The sequence below is a fragment of the Schistocerca cancellata genome, chromosome 2 (genome assembly GCF_023864275.1).
Source record: "Schistocerca cancellata isolate TAMUIC-IGC-003103 chromosome 2, iqSchCanc2.1, whole genome shotgun sequence".
Taxonomy (NCBI): Eukaryota; Metazoa; Arthropoda; class Insecta; order Orthoptera; family Acrididae; genus Schistocerca; species Schistocerca cancellata.
In genome coordinates this window covers 138,700,949-138,714,012 of record NC_064627.1, presented here as the reverse complement: position 1 = coordinate 138,714,012, position 13,064 = coordinate 138,700,949, and the positions used below count along the sequence as shown (strand labels likewise).

General features: G+C 44.6%; 1 protein-coding gene across 2 annotated transcripts in view; it reads left to right on the top strand.

The window, feature by feature from the left end:
- The window catches only part of LOC126161414 (prohormone-2-like), a 297,507-nt gene extending 293,942 nt beyond the window's left edge, over nt 1-3,565 (top strand). For both annotated transcript variants that reach the window (XM_049917204.1, XM_049917203.1), the window contains exon 9: nt 3,358-3,565. The gene's annotated coding sequence lies outside the window, so the exon portion shown is untranslated. The remainder of the gene's footprint in view (nt 1-3,357) is intronic.
- The last annotated feature ends 9,499 nt before the right edge of the window (nt 3,566-13,064 follow it).

Here is a 13,064-nt window from a genome sequence, read left to right as displayed (position 1 = left end):
TCACATCAGACGAGTGTAGCCCCTATGTTTGCGTGGTAGAGTAATGGTGGTGTACGCGTACGTGGAGAACTTGTTTGCGCAGCAATCGCCGACATAGTGTAGCTGAGGCGGAATGAGGGGAACCAGCACGCATTCGCCGAGGCAGATGGAAAACCGCCTAAAAACCATCCACAGACTGGCCGGCTCACCAGACCTCGACACAAGCCTGCCGGGCGGATTTGTGCCGGGGAACAGGCGCTCCTTCCCGCTCCAGAAAGCCGTGCGTTAGACCGGTCGGCTAATGGTTGTAATGGCTCTGAGCACTATGTGACTTAGCTTCTGAGGTCATCAGTCGCCTAGAACTTAGAACTAATTAAACCTAACTAACCTAAGGACATCACACACATCCATGCCCGAGGCAGAATTCGAACCTGCGACCGCAGCGGTCGCTCGGTTCCAGACTGTAGCGCCTAGAACCGCACGGCCACTCCGGCCGGCCGCTGGGCTAACCGGGCGGGCCGCGGTAGGGTACTCGGTTGAGGATCTATGGCGGGAACGGCCCAATCGAGTTTGTCCCACAGGCTCTCGATTGGGTTTTAATCCGGGGAGTTGCGTGAGCGGGGAAGCACGGTAAACTCATTCTGGTGCTCTTCGAACTACGCACGTTCACTGCGAGCTGTGTGACACATTGCATTGAACTGCTGGTAGATGCCATCATGCCGAGGATCAACAAACTGCTTGTAGGGGTGGACATGGTGCCCAAGGATAGCTGCCATACTTGTGTTGATCTATTGTGCTCTTCAGAATTACGAAATCGCACAGGGAATGCCACGAAAACATTCCCCAGACCATAAAGCATGCAGGGTGTTTGCTTTCAGACGTTTCAATCCGTACATGCCAACGGCCATCTGGCCGATGGTGCATAAAACGTGCCGGCCGGAGTGGCCGTGCGGTTCTAGGCGCTACAGCCTGGAACCGAGCGACCGCTACGGTCGCATGTTCGAATCCTGCCTCGGACACGGCTGTGTGTGATGTTCTTAGGTTAGTTAGGTTTAATTAGTTCTAAGTTCTAGGCGACTAATGACCCCAGAAGTTAAGTCGCATAGTGCTCAGAGCCATTTTGCATAAAACGTGATTCTTGTGGAGAGGCTACCGTCGCCACTCAGTGGACGTCCAGTTGCGATACTGGAGTGCAAATTCCAGTAATCGTCGCCTTTGCACAGTAGGGTGCATGAAGCAGGCACCTTCTGTGGAGGCCCATACGCAGCAGCGTTCGCTGAACTGCCATTGAGGAGGCACTGTTGGTAACCCCATGGTTCATATGGCCGGTGAGTTCCTCAACGTTTGCGCGTCTATTCACTCGTACACATCTCTGCAGGCTTCGTTCATCCCTGCCATCTTCGGCCCCGTGGTGCACCGTAATTGTCTCGGCGCCGGTTTTGGATAGCGCCATTTTGCCGTCTCGGTATACTATAACAATGGAGACACGCTAACAGTTTACAAACTTAGCTGTTTCGGAAATGCTTTCACCCTTGGCCCGCAACCCAGTCATCATGCCCTTCTGGACGTAAGATAAATCGCTCTACTTCTGCGTTAATACGACGATTGCATTTTTTCCCGCGTTCCTCCGACCAGCTTCATATACCCTCCACTGCTAGTGCTGCCGCCGGCCGGTGTGGCCATGTCGTTCTAGCCCCTTCAGTCTGGAACCGCGCGACCGCTACGGTCACAGGTTCGAATCCTGCCTCGGGCTTGGATGTGTGTGATGTCTTTAGGTTAGTTAGGTTTAAGTAGTTCTAAGTTCTAGGGGACTGATGACCTCAGATGTTAAGTCCCATAGTGCTCAGAGCCATTTGAACCACTTTGCTAGTGTTGCCACTTGCCGTCAGTGAGTGGTTATCGCACCTTGACTTCGAACATACGCGGTAGACACATTGATGTCACTCGACCGCGTATAATTCTTGAAACAAGGCGGTAACTTTTGCTTTGTATGCAAACAGATATAATTTGAGCTCCATACCTATCTCTGGGAAGTTTACTATTAGAGTAATCTGCTTCAAATAGACTATAGAAAATGCACAGCGCGGGAGTAGCCGAGCGGTCTAGGGCGGTGCAGTCATGGACTGTGCTGCTCGTCCCGGCGGAGGTTCGAGTCCTCCCTCGGGCATGGGTGTGTGTGTTCGTCCTTAAGGATAATTTAGGTTAAGTAGTGTGTAAGCTTAGGGACTGATGACCTTAGCAGTTAAGTCCCATAAGATTTCACACACATTAAACCTCTAAAGAAAATGCACTTTTTCAGTTGCACATAAATCATAGAATTTAAGATAAATTTTGTCTGTGCCATTAATCTACGTTTATTTTCAATGATTCAGTTTTTCCTTAACGTCAATAATTTCAAGGAAACTTTTCGCATTAGGACTCATATCTCATCATACTTCTGTGTTTAAGATTTTGCGGATTTGCCACCCCTGTTTCCTCAGAACCACGATAACAACAAGAACTTTCATAAATATGTTGCATTTAACAGAGCCAGGCATTATGCAGTTAATATCTGCCTACGTTTAATTACTTTATTTTTAAATGTAACATCCATAAAAACAGTAACAGAGAAAAAAGTGATTGTCTACATACAATAAAATGTGAACGTATTCAAATCAGCTCGTGACTAGGTACAAATGTTTAAAATGCAGCCATGATAACTATTTTAACACAACCTATTTCCTTATCTGTTTATGTGTCTCTGCCTGTGTGTGTGTGTGTGTGTGTGTGTGTGTGTGTGTGTGTGTGTGTGTGTGTGTGTGTCTGTGTTGCATCAAATCGACTTGGAGTGTACACACAGTAACAAAATATCCTGTTACTACTGGAGATGGCATTGTTAATGTCTCATGATTCCTGGTAAAACTGGATTTTAGTATAAAACAGTATTTGCTGAACGACGTTTGCGTGAATAGGTCAGTTCGTTTTCAATGAAGCCAATATTTTCTCCGCACGTGCTTGGACAATAGTTTGAAAATGTTTTCTCGGCCTACTTTTATAAAGCTTCCTAAAATACATCTGTTCTTGTATATTTAATGTTCAGGATATTCCAGTCTCAAAAAGAATATCCACTAGCGTCTTTTACGTTAACTTTCTCTTCAGTAAATAATTTTCTGTTTTTATGTCAGAGCTCATAAGACAACATACTCGTCAGACTAAAGAACTAAAGACTGAAATCTTATTTGCCGCTACTGAACAGCAAGTAATTCATAATAACCCTTTACACTCATCCATCAATTTTCACTACGTTCTCAACGTACGATCTTCATCTTTTAAGTGTAATTACAAAACGCTTTTTGTTATTTGAATAACTAATTAATATTTTACTTTTTTATGTTTCAGAATCAGATACTAAGAAGAACCTCATAACTCACCTAAGGACCTATGGACCATGCTGAATGTTAGAAGCAACTCTGACTAATATGACCTCAGAATTATTTATAACTCTTTAATGTTAAAAATTAAGATTAATCTACTACTGAAACTACCCTTGATGAATATGTAGCATAAAACATGTACCTATAACTAAATAATAAAGTCCTTAAATTTATTAGCTACTGCATAAAATATGAGGCAAAATGTTCCTTTTTTGGCCTTCTTATAGCGCTGTGTAAGGAATCTTCAGATGGAGTCTGATTTATCAAGAACCTGCCAACAGGAACTCAACGAAGTAAAAGACAACAGGAACACTCATTAATAAAACAGAAGAGTATTTGAAACATTAGTCTGACTTCACTATTTAAAAAGGTTAATAATGCTACTGGCGCAGGGTAATTAATTAATTATTGACGCTGAATTTATTGGGTATGCTAGTATTGTGACATATACCTGTAGCTAATGGAATTTAGTAGTAACGAAATTTAGTAGTATATGAGGTACTCCATGTAACTGGAATTCTCGCGAAACCTATACTGTTTGGTCCAGAGATGCTAGCTACGTAATTAATAGTGCGGAGAACCTCCTTCACTATCACTACAATGTTTTATTTTTGGGAAAGTCTTTCCGTTAAATTCTGACACAATTATGACGTATTTTCTTTTTCATTTTTCCTGAATCATGGTGAATACCTGTTGCTGACAAAGGAACCCCTCGAGTGCGAGATTGCAAGTTCGATCTTTAGTAAGGCTCATTTGAAAGTGCCGTCTTAACTACACTCCTGGAAATGGAAAAAAGAACACATTGACACCGGTGTGTCAGACCCACCATACTTGCTCCGGACACTGCGAGAGGGCTGTACAAGCAATGATCACACGCACGGCACAGCGGACACACCAGGAACCGCGGTGTTGGCCGTCGAATGGCGCTAGCTGCGCAGCATTTGTGCACTGCCGCCGTCAGTGTCAGCCAGTTTGCCGTGGCATACGGAGCTCCATCGCAGTCTTTAACACTGGTAGCATGCCGCGACAGCGTGGACGTGAACCGTATGTGCAGTTGACGGACTTTGAGCGAGGGCGTATAGTGGGCATGCGGGAGGCCGGGTGGACGAACCGCCGAATTGCTCAACACGTGGGGCGTGAGGTCTCCACAGTACATCGATGTTGTCGCCAGTGGTCGGCGGAAGGTGCACGTGCCCGTCGACCTGGGACCGGACCGCAGCGACGCACGGATGAACGCCAAGACCGTAGGATCCTACGCAGTGCCGTAGGGGACCGCACCGCCACTTCCCAGCAAATTAGGGACACTGTTGCTCCTGGGGTATCGGCGAGGACCATTCGCAACCGTCTCCATGAAGCTGGGCTACGGTCCCGCACACCGTTAGGCCGTCTTCCGCTCACGCCCCAACATCGTGCAGCCCGCCTCCAGTGGTGTCGCGACAGGCGTGAATGGAGGGACGAATGGAGACCTGTCGTCTTCAGCGATGAGAGTCGCTTCTGCCTTGGTGCCAATGATGGTCGTATGCGTGTTTGGCGCCGTGCAGGTGAGCGCCACAATCAGGACTGCATACGACCGAGGCACACAGGGCCAACACCCGGCATCATGGTGTGGGGAGCGATCTCCTACACTGGCCGTACACCACTGGTGATCGTCGAGGGGACACTGAATAGTGCACGGTACACCCAAACCGTCATCGAACCCATCGTTCTAACATTCCTAGACCGGCAAGGGAACTTGCTGTTCCAACAGGACAATGCACGTCCGCATGTATCCCGTGCCACGCAACGTGCTCTAGAAGGTGTAAGTCAACTACCCTGGCCAGCAAGATCTCCGGATCTGTCCCCCATTGAGCATGTTTGGGACTGGATGAAGCGTCGTCTCACGCGGTCTGCACGTCCAGCACGAACGCTGGTCCAACTGAGGCGCCAGGTGGAAATGGCATGGCAAGCCGTTCCACAGGACTACATCCAGCATCTCTACGATCGTCTCCATGGGAGAATAGCAGCCTGCATTGCTGCGAAAGGTGGATATATACTGTACTAGTGCCGACATTGTGCATGCTCTGTTCCCTGTGTCTATGTGCCTGTGGTTCTGTCAGTGTGATCATGTGATGTATCTGACCCCAGGAATGTGTCAATAAAGTTTCCCCTTCCTGGGACAATGAATTCACGGTGTTCTTATTTCAATTTCCAGGAGTGTATTACGACAGGACAAATATTAACTGCTAATGACACACCATGTGCATCAGGAGGGCGACAGAAAATGATTATCCAGCAGGTGCAGTGATCAACCTTCTGTGGGATGTACACTCATGTTCAGAAAAAACAGAAAGACTAGAGATGGAACATTCATATTCACAGGACATGTACATTAGTATGTTCTGCAGATATGATTAGCATTTCAGTGACCTCAGTTCAGCATCGACGCCTATAAGGTGCGAATGGCGTCCTGTGGTATAGCCATCCACCTGGTTCTAAAGTTTATCTGTGGTGGTCGGCATTGGGTCACAGCGCTGCACCTATCGTTTCACCATATCCCGCACATTTAAGATTGGCCATAAGTCTGGTGATTTGGCGGGCCAGGGCAAAAGGCTGACATCCTGTGGCACCAAGAAAGCACGTGTTCGTGCAGCAACATGTGGTCGTGCGTTGTCCCTCTGAAAAAAGGCGTCTGGGGTATCGTGCAGAAAGGGTATGCCTACGGATCGCAGGATATCGTTCACGAAGGTCACACTGGCCACGGTGCCCTGCATTAACTGTGATTTGTGGTTGTACCAAATAGCACCCCACACCATAAGAAGCCCTTGAGCTGAAGCTGTATGTCTTGTGCGAAAACGCTCCCCCTGTCAGCGGCGAACCAAAAATCGGACATCATTTTCAAGCAAACACAAACTGGATTCGTCCGAAAACACTATCTGATGCCATTCCTGTCCCCAATGACGTCGTTCCGCAGGCTATTGCCGCCTAGCATGTTTCTGCACATTCGCCAAAGGTAGGCGGAGAAGTGGACGAATGGCACGTAACCCAAGCCGTAATAAACGGCTACGGACTGTCGCCGCTGTGTACGGTGTACGATGTGTTCCACTATTGCACCAGAGCTGAGGAGGACGTAGGTTTGTATGAATGGTGTCTATCTTTTCCGGAGGGGGAGGGGGGGTTTGAGTGGTGCGACCTGACCCATCTCGTCGTGTTCTACGGGCTTCCGTGAACCATCCTGCACAGACCCGTTGCACTGCCGAAACACTTCGTCCCACACGAGCAGCAAGTTACCAGATGGAGGCATCACATTCCCACATGTCAATAATACGCCGTCTTTCAAGCTCACTGATTTGACGGTAAAGTCACACTGATCCATTACCTTCGGTTTCTAGTGACAACGAGAGCCACAGGCACATTTTCATCGGTATGTGGTGTTACGCGCAATATCGAAGTTGATTTTAAACCCGCGGGCCGACATAGTTCAAATGCTAATCATTTCTGCAGAACATACTAACATACGTGCCCTGTGAATATGAATATCCTATCTCTAGTCGTTCAAGGTGTTATGTTTTCTTTCTGAACATGAGTGTTTGAATTACACTTCACAAAATAGACATCGTCGACATTCAAGAAACGTTCAGAACAAACCATTACTTGCACCTTGAACACCGAATGAAAAACCGCGCGTCACAGTGATCATGAAGCTTAGCACCATCAAGATCGAAGGCGAACACCTTCGGAGTTACAGATATCCACTTTTAAAGAATACATATAGAATCATACTGGCGTACGGTGTGATGAGAATTGATGGAATGCGATGGCATTCAACCGAATGCAAATCAGTCTGTCGCGGAGCTTATCGTGAAACTGTCTATCTGTTAAGGCGTAACTGCAGATAGCGTGATAATAATTATGTTTCATTGGCACGGAGCAAACAAACAGCCAGAGGCTCAATCCAGGAGGTATGAACTGCAATGTCATACACGTTCTCTAAAGGAGTATGATTTTTACACGCAGACAATGAATCAAGCAAAAGCAACTTATTTTGACCAGTTATTGGCCAAAGCCTGTGCTCATACCATAGGTGTAGTTTTCTTACTCCAGTTTTTCCACGCTTGCTCGCAGTAGTGTAAATATTCCCTACTGTCTTTGCAAGATCACGTACACGACAAAGAATCGTAAGGGAGAGAGCACCTACAACTTCCTGCAGCGTAATAAATATAAAGCCAATCTACCATTCACATAATTGTATACTAATGCGTTACGGCAATAATGTTAGTTAATCTTGATACAGCTGTTTTGGTACCTCTGAGTTCCACGTTTCCTTTCATATGCCTTTCCCCTTCAAATCCCTATTGGTCGGAGATGAAAAGAAATTCGTTACCGAACGATGGGATAAGTTTGTTTATCTCATCTACAAATTTTCGGTCTGATTCCGCAGTTTGCTGTGCATCGTGAAGTTGACACTTTGTTTGAAATTTCGGTATCCTACGTCTTCCAATTCTGTAGTACTATTTGAAGTTATGTCACCATCTACTGCCTCCCTTGAAATCACTGTAATCTATGCTGAGCGCAGTTTGACGTGCGAAACGAAGCAGGTCACTCTCATGCATATCCTGTAAATTGTATCGAGCATCCTCGAAACATGCAAACACCAAATTTTGTAACAAGTGCGGCTTGTCCTCCCTTGAATATCGTAGTGTTTCTTATGCACTACACTGTCATATTGCTGCGGACGTATTACAAATCCATTCCTTTCTTTTACAATGGTGTGGATGATCTTCCATGTACATAATTATGTTTGGTAACCACTCCTTAGACAGCGATTGTCCCTCACTACTTTTCACTGGAGACGGGATTTATGACTCCCTGTCCGACACGGATGATGAACTACATGGCTCGACACAGGTTTATCACTTCCACTTGGTAAACACGTATCATCTACATGTACTCCTCTTGTACACTGTTCCCACAGTCGAACGTATACAACACCATACATTCCACTGACTCATCTTGCAGAAATGCTGTTATGTCATCTACCACTTCTTTCCCACCCTGTGAAGTTCCTTGTGGGCCCTTCTGACGAAATGTCAACTTCGGCAACTGTTGCTGTAGATATAACGCGTTGGATGCTTTGTTTATTGCTGGCACTGCTCTGCTTTGTAAAATACTACTATAACACTGTAGCACTGTTGTCTGTCACTTGTCGACTAAGTAGTTCAGCTACGCTTCGTAGCCTCAGTGGATACTTCCAGTCCTTACCCCTCTTGCCATTAGCAGCCAATATTGTGGTCGCATGGTAGGCTAAATGTTTGTTGTTGTTATGGTCTTCAGTCCTGAGACTGGTTTGATGCAGCTCTCCATGCTACTCTATCCTGTGCAAGCTTCTTCATCTCCCAGTACCTACTGCAACCTACATCCTTTTGAATCTGCTTAGTGTATTCATCTCTTGGTCTCCCTCTACGATTTTTACCCTCCACGCTGCCCTCCAATACTAAATTGGTGATCCCTTGATGCCTCAGAACATGTCCTACCAACTGATCCCTTCTTCTAGTCAAGTTGTGCCACAAACTTCTCTTCTCCCCAGTTCTATTCAATACCTCCTCATTAGTTATGTGATCTATAAATGTGGGCCGTCGAATACCACGAACATCAGTGGCCTTTTGCGGCCTCGCACTTAAGAGGTTTCTTGTGAGATTTTTGGTCAGTTCATCTGGCACGATATCGACGTTGTAGTTTGTTCCCAAGACTTACCGTAGTGCTCAGATCGGAAGTTTCAATGAGACACTATCAAAACCACTTTGTCTTCTTCGAATCCAATCCCCTGTTATGTGACGGCGGCAGGTAAACCGCTATCATCAACACTACCCAAGGATCACGCAGTGCTTTGATCGGGAGTGTAGTGAAAGTGCTGCACACCAAAACCAAAGGCGCGACTCAGTGCTCTGTAGGCAGTTAGCTCGGCTTTCTGATTTGCGTGCCAACGTGAGAGAATATGAAGTGCCATATGCACATTTTGTGTGAAAACTCTCGGCTAACTTCCACTGACGGAAGGTGCCGCTTGTGAAAGACCTAGCCATTGTATCCAGTAATGATCGGATTATGTATGAACCATTAATACTACAGAACGTAAACACATATTTTTATTAGTATCAATGAGATGAGCTAACCAACACTTCACAACAATTTGTTCGATGAAAATTGGCAAAGTTATGACTTATGGACCATATACACCGTTGCAATAAGTAATTAAACATTAATTACTATCACATCCAAGTGGCTACAGAAATGTACATTGCTACAGATTATCAAATTATAGCTACTGCCAACATCTACCTCTGACCAAAGTATCTCTGTGCTTCATGGTTTGAGCACTGCAACAAGAATTAGAAGGACTCAATACGCAAATTCAGCCAGAACACTGTAATGCAGACTAGGACACATAGCAAAATGACAGAACCAGGTAAGTGTAGTAAGTGTACACATTACCTATCTTCCTGTGGGAAAAGTAGTCTACATCTGTGATAGTATTGGGGCAAAGAGTGTTCTGCACCAATTTTGACATAAAATCGATGTGCTAATTAATTAAATTCCTCAATTAAACCAGCCCCTCCCCTTAACCTGTTGTTACACAATTGATTTACGGTCCTCTCATGGTTGATTTATGATCATATCGGGATAGTCCATCCTCCTGAGAAACCCCTATCCCTCCCCCTCCCCTCCTCTTCCCCCCTTGGGAAAAGGGATTGTCATCCGCCCCCCCCCCCTTCCCAGTTCAGTGCTTAACCAATTTTCCCCCTCTGGGAAATCACTCAGCCTTCCTCCTCCCCATCCCTCTCCTTCCCTCCTGGAAATGATGCACTGTAATATCGTCAGCCATACGACCACACCGCCGCCTGAGAGATCGATTCGCCGGATGCGATTCTCTCGATAAACGGAACAGAAGAACGACTGTGCTAGCCAAAGAGTACACAGCCAGTCGCAGTACTTATGCTCGCCCCTCGGCGCCGGTAGGTCACTTCATGTGTAGCAGGGGTGTAGTGCAGTTGTGCCAATCTACATTTCGTAGTCACACTCAGTGGTCAGCCAGCGCCGATGTTAGTCATCGTCTGCAGCTCAGGTATTGCTGCCATCAAGTCTTTGTAGCCCAGTTCCAAGTTAGTCTTCAAATACACCGGATTTGACATTCAAGATTACAAGAGATTAATTCGTCACTGCAAGATTTGTGAGTTGTAAATTATGTCATTCTACAGACGTTTAGTCTAGTCACGTCTTCTATGATTGTCAGCCAACAGAGCATGGATTACAACAAAGTTAAGAAATAAATACTTTCTTAATTTGTACTCCTGCTAATTAATTGTGTTTTCCTGTTGTAACTACCAAGCAGTCTTGGTGTAGTAGAACCCACGTTTCCACCTCCTTGGCTACCTCATATTTACTACGTCATGTTGATGGACTCGGTTATGGTGGAGGATCGAGAGCCATCATGCACCACGTTTGATATTAACTGGCGAGAAGTAGCTCAGTTGCAATACCTGCACTCTTGTGACATTATCTCATATCCTACTGGTGAATACTGGAGCAGTTAGATCAAAATACTTACTTCATCAACTCCACAACCCATTGATTGCCTGGAAATATTGAGGTACTTCTGATTGATTGCTACAGCTTTCTTGCATATTTACTGGGAAATATCTAATTATACTGATGTACTGTGCAGAATATTGCAATCTGTCAGAAAAAAGATTGCTTAAAACACGCACCATAACCCATATCTGACGAAAAATAGCCTTCTGAGCGTGCCATCCACTGACTACAGATGTGCTGGAAACCGTGCTGGCCAGGACATCATGTCTCTGCATGCACGCCAGTCGAGAAAGGCCCGCACATGCTTTGATCACGCTAGCATTTGCGCATCCATCTCCCGTAATGCCTGTCTCACATGGAGTAAGGTTCTCTACAAGTTTACTAGATGGTGCACATGACTTTCAGTTAGCAGCTGAGGGTGATGGCTATCTCAAATTTTGAACCTCTCACATGATGTATCACTCAGAGTGGTCGAAATTGCGACAGAATTATAAAACAGCAGTTGATGTAATGACATATCAATAGTTTATGAAAATGCCCATTATCACTATAAAAATAAAGTGTAATTTCTTCCACATATGTCATTCCAAATCCATAGTAATTCTCATTCACCTAGCTATCGATGGCACATAAATATTAAGTCGCTTCATTGAAAAAAATCTGTAGTCGCTTGAGTATCACGGTAGATATAGAAGGTTCACATATTAATCTTATGGCAGAATACTCTCCCCTTTACATGCTGTCATTTGCCAAAATCCTGTTTCAATATCTGAAATTGTTTACGATATACGAGGATTTTTGTGAATATTTCATTCTGGCTTTCTCGCTGGTGAGCGAAGCACGAAGCACTTTAAATACGACCCATTTTCTTAAGATTGGTGATAGACAGCAATATCCTTCAAAGCTTAAAGAAAGATTCAGTATGTTAGCTACATATCATATGGAGCAAAATATGTCCTAACATGCGCCAAATGCAAATTCGTAGCGACCTCTTTTTTTTTTTCATCGCAAACTTTTGGAAATTACTGCAGTAGTTTTCCTAATACTAAAATATCACAGTAAGTATGACCGTTAACAAAATGATAGGCAGTTCATCACGAAGCTGAGAATTAAAGCTATAAGATGTGCAAGAATCAAAGTTTTTTACCAAACAGTTTCTTTACAGTCCTTTGAGAAAGATCACAGGTTACCCAGCGGGTGGGTGACGTTGTGTTTGGTTCGAGGGTTAACTGGTATTGTTTCATAGTTACTGCCCCGTGTTCTGTGACGCCAGTCACCAAAAAGGATTCCTGATTGGTCAGCGCAGGTAGCATGCAGAGAAACCAACTAGGCCTCACTAGAAAAACACCGGACCTATCATGAGAAACATGCACAGCTCCCTGAACAGCAGCCGGTTATCAGACGACACAGCCCTCAATGGAGGCATCACATGAGCCGGTTAAGTAAGATTGCAGTGAATCTTACTCCATGTGAGACAGGCTTAAATTCCATGTGGCACGGCAGCCAGCCGAGAGATGCTCAAACACAGCATTCCTCCTGTACTGGCCTGTGGAAGTTATCCTACAGCATCTGACATATACCCTGCAAGTTTCTCTCCAACACACTGTGGTGACAAACTTCAAGCTATTAAGGGTGGACATACATGAAATACAGGTACAAATATAACCTGTCACCAAATCCACAATTTTTGAGTTATACAACTGAAATTATGTGCAATGGTTGATGGTAGGTCATGGAATCTACTGAAAGTTTTTTGTAATTTTAATTGAAATTTTGAAATTGTTTGGAAACTTTTAAACTCACGATTAACATAGGTACCATTTACTAAGAAAGATTATACGAAATTGTAAATTTTACAGTATAATTCTACATTCATATAAAGAAACCCACAGAAGCATTTCAATTTATCGACATTTAACGAAGTTTTATGTTTAATTATTTTTAATTGAAAAAATACACATCAAAATTCTACTTTCTTAATTATATATCTTGACATTCAAGCATGATATTAAATATTCACTCTGTGTACATGTTTCTTATACATAATACAAGACATGCCAAAAATCAGTCACATCTTTTCTAGTTTTGGAGAAAAATGTTCCTCAATAA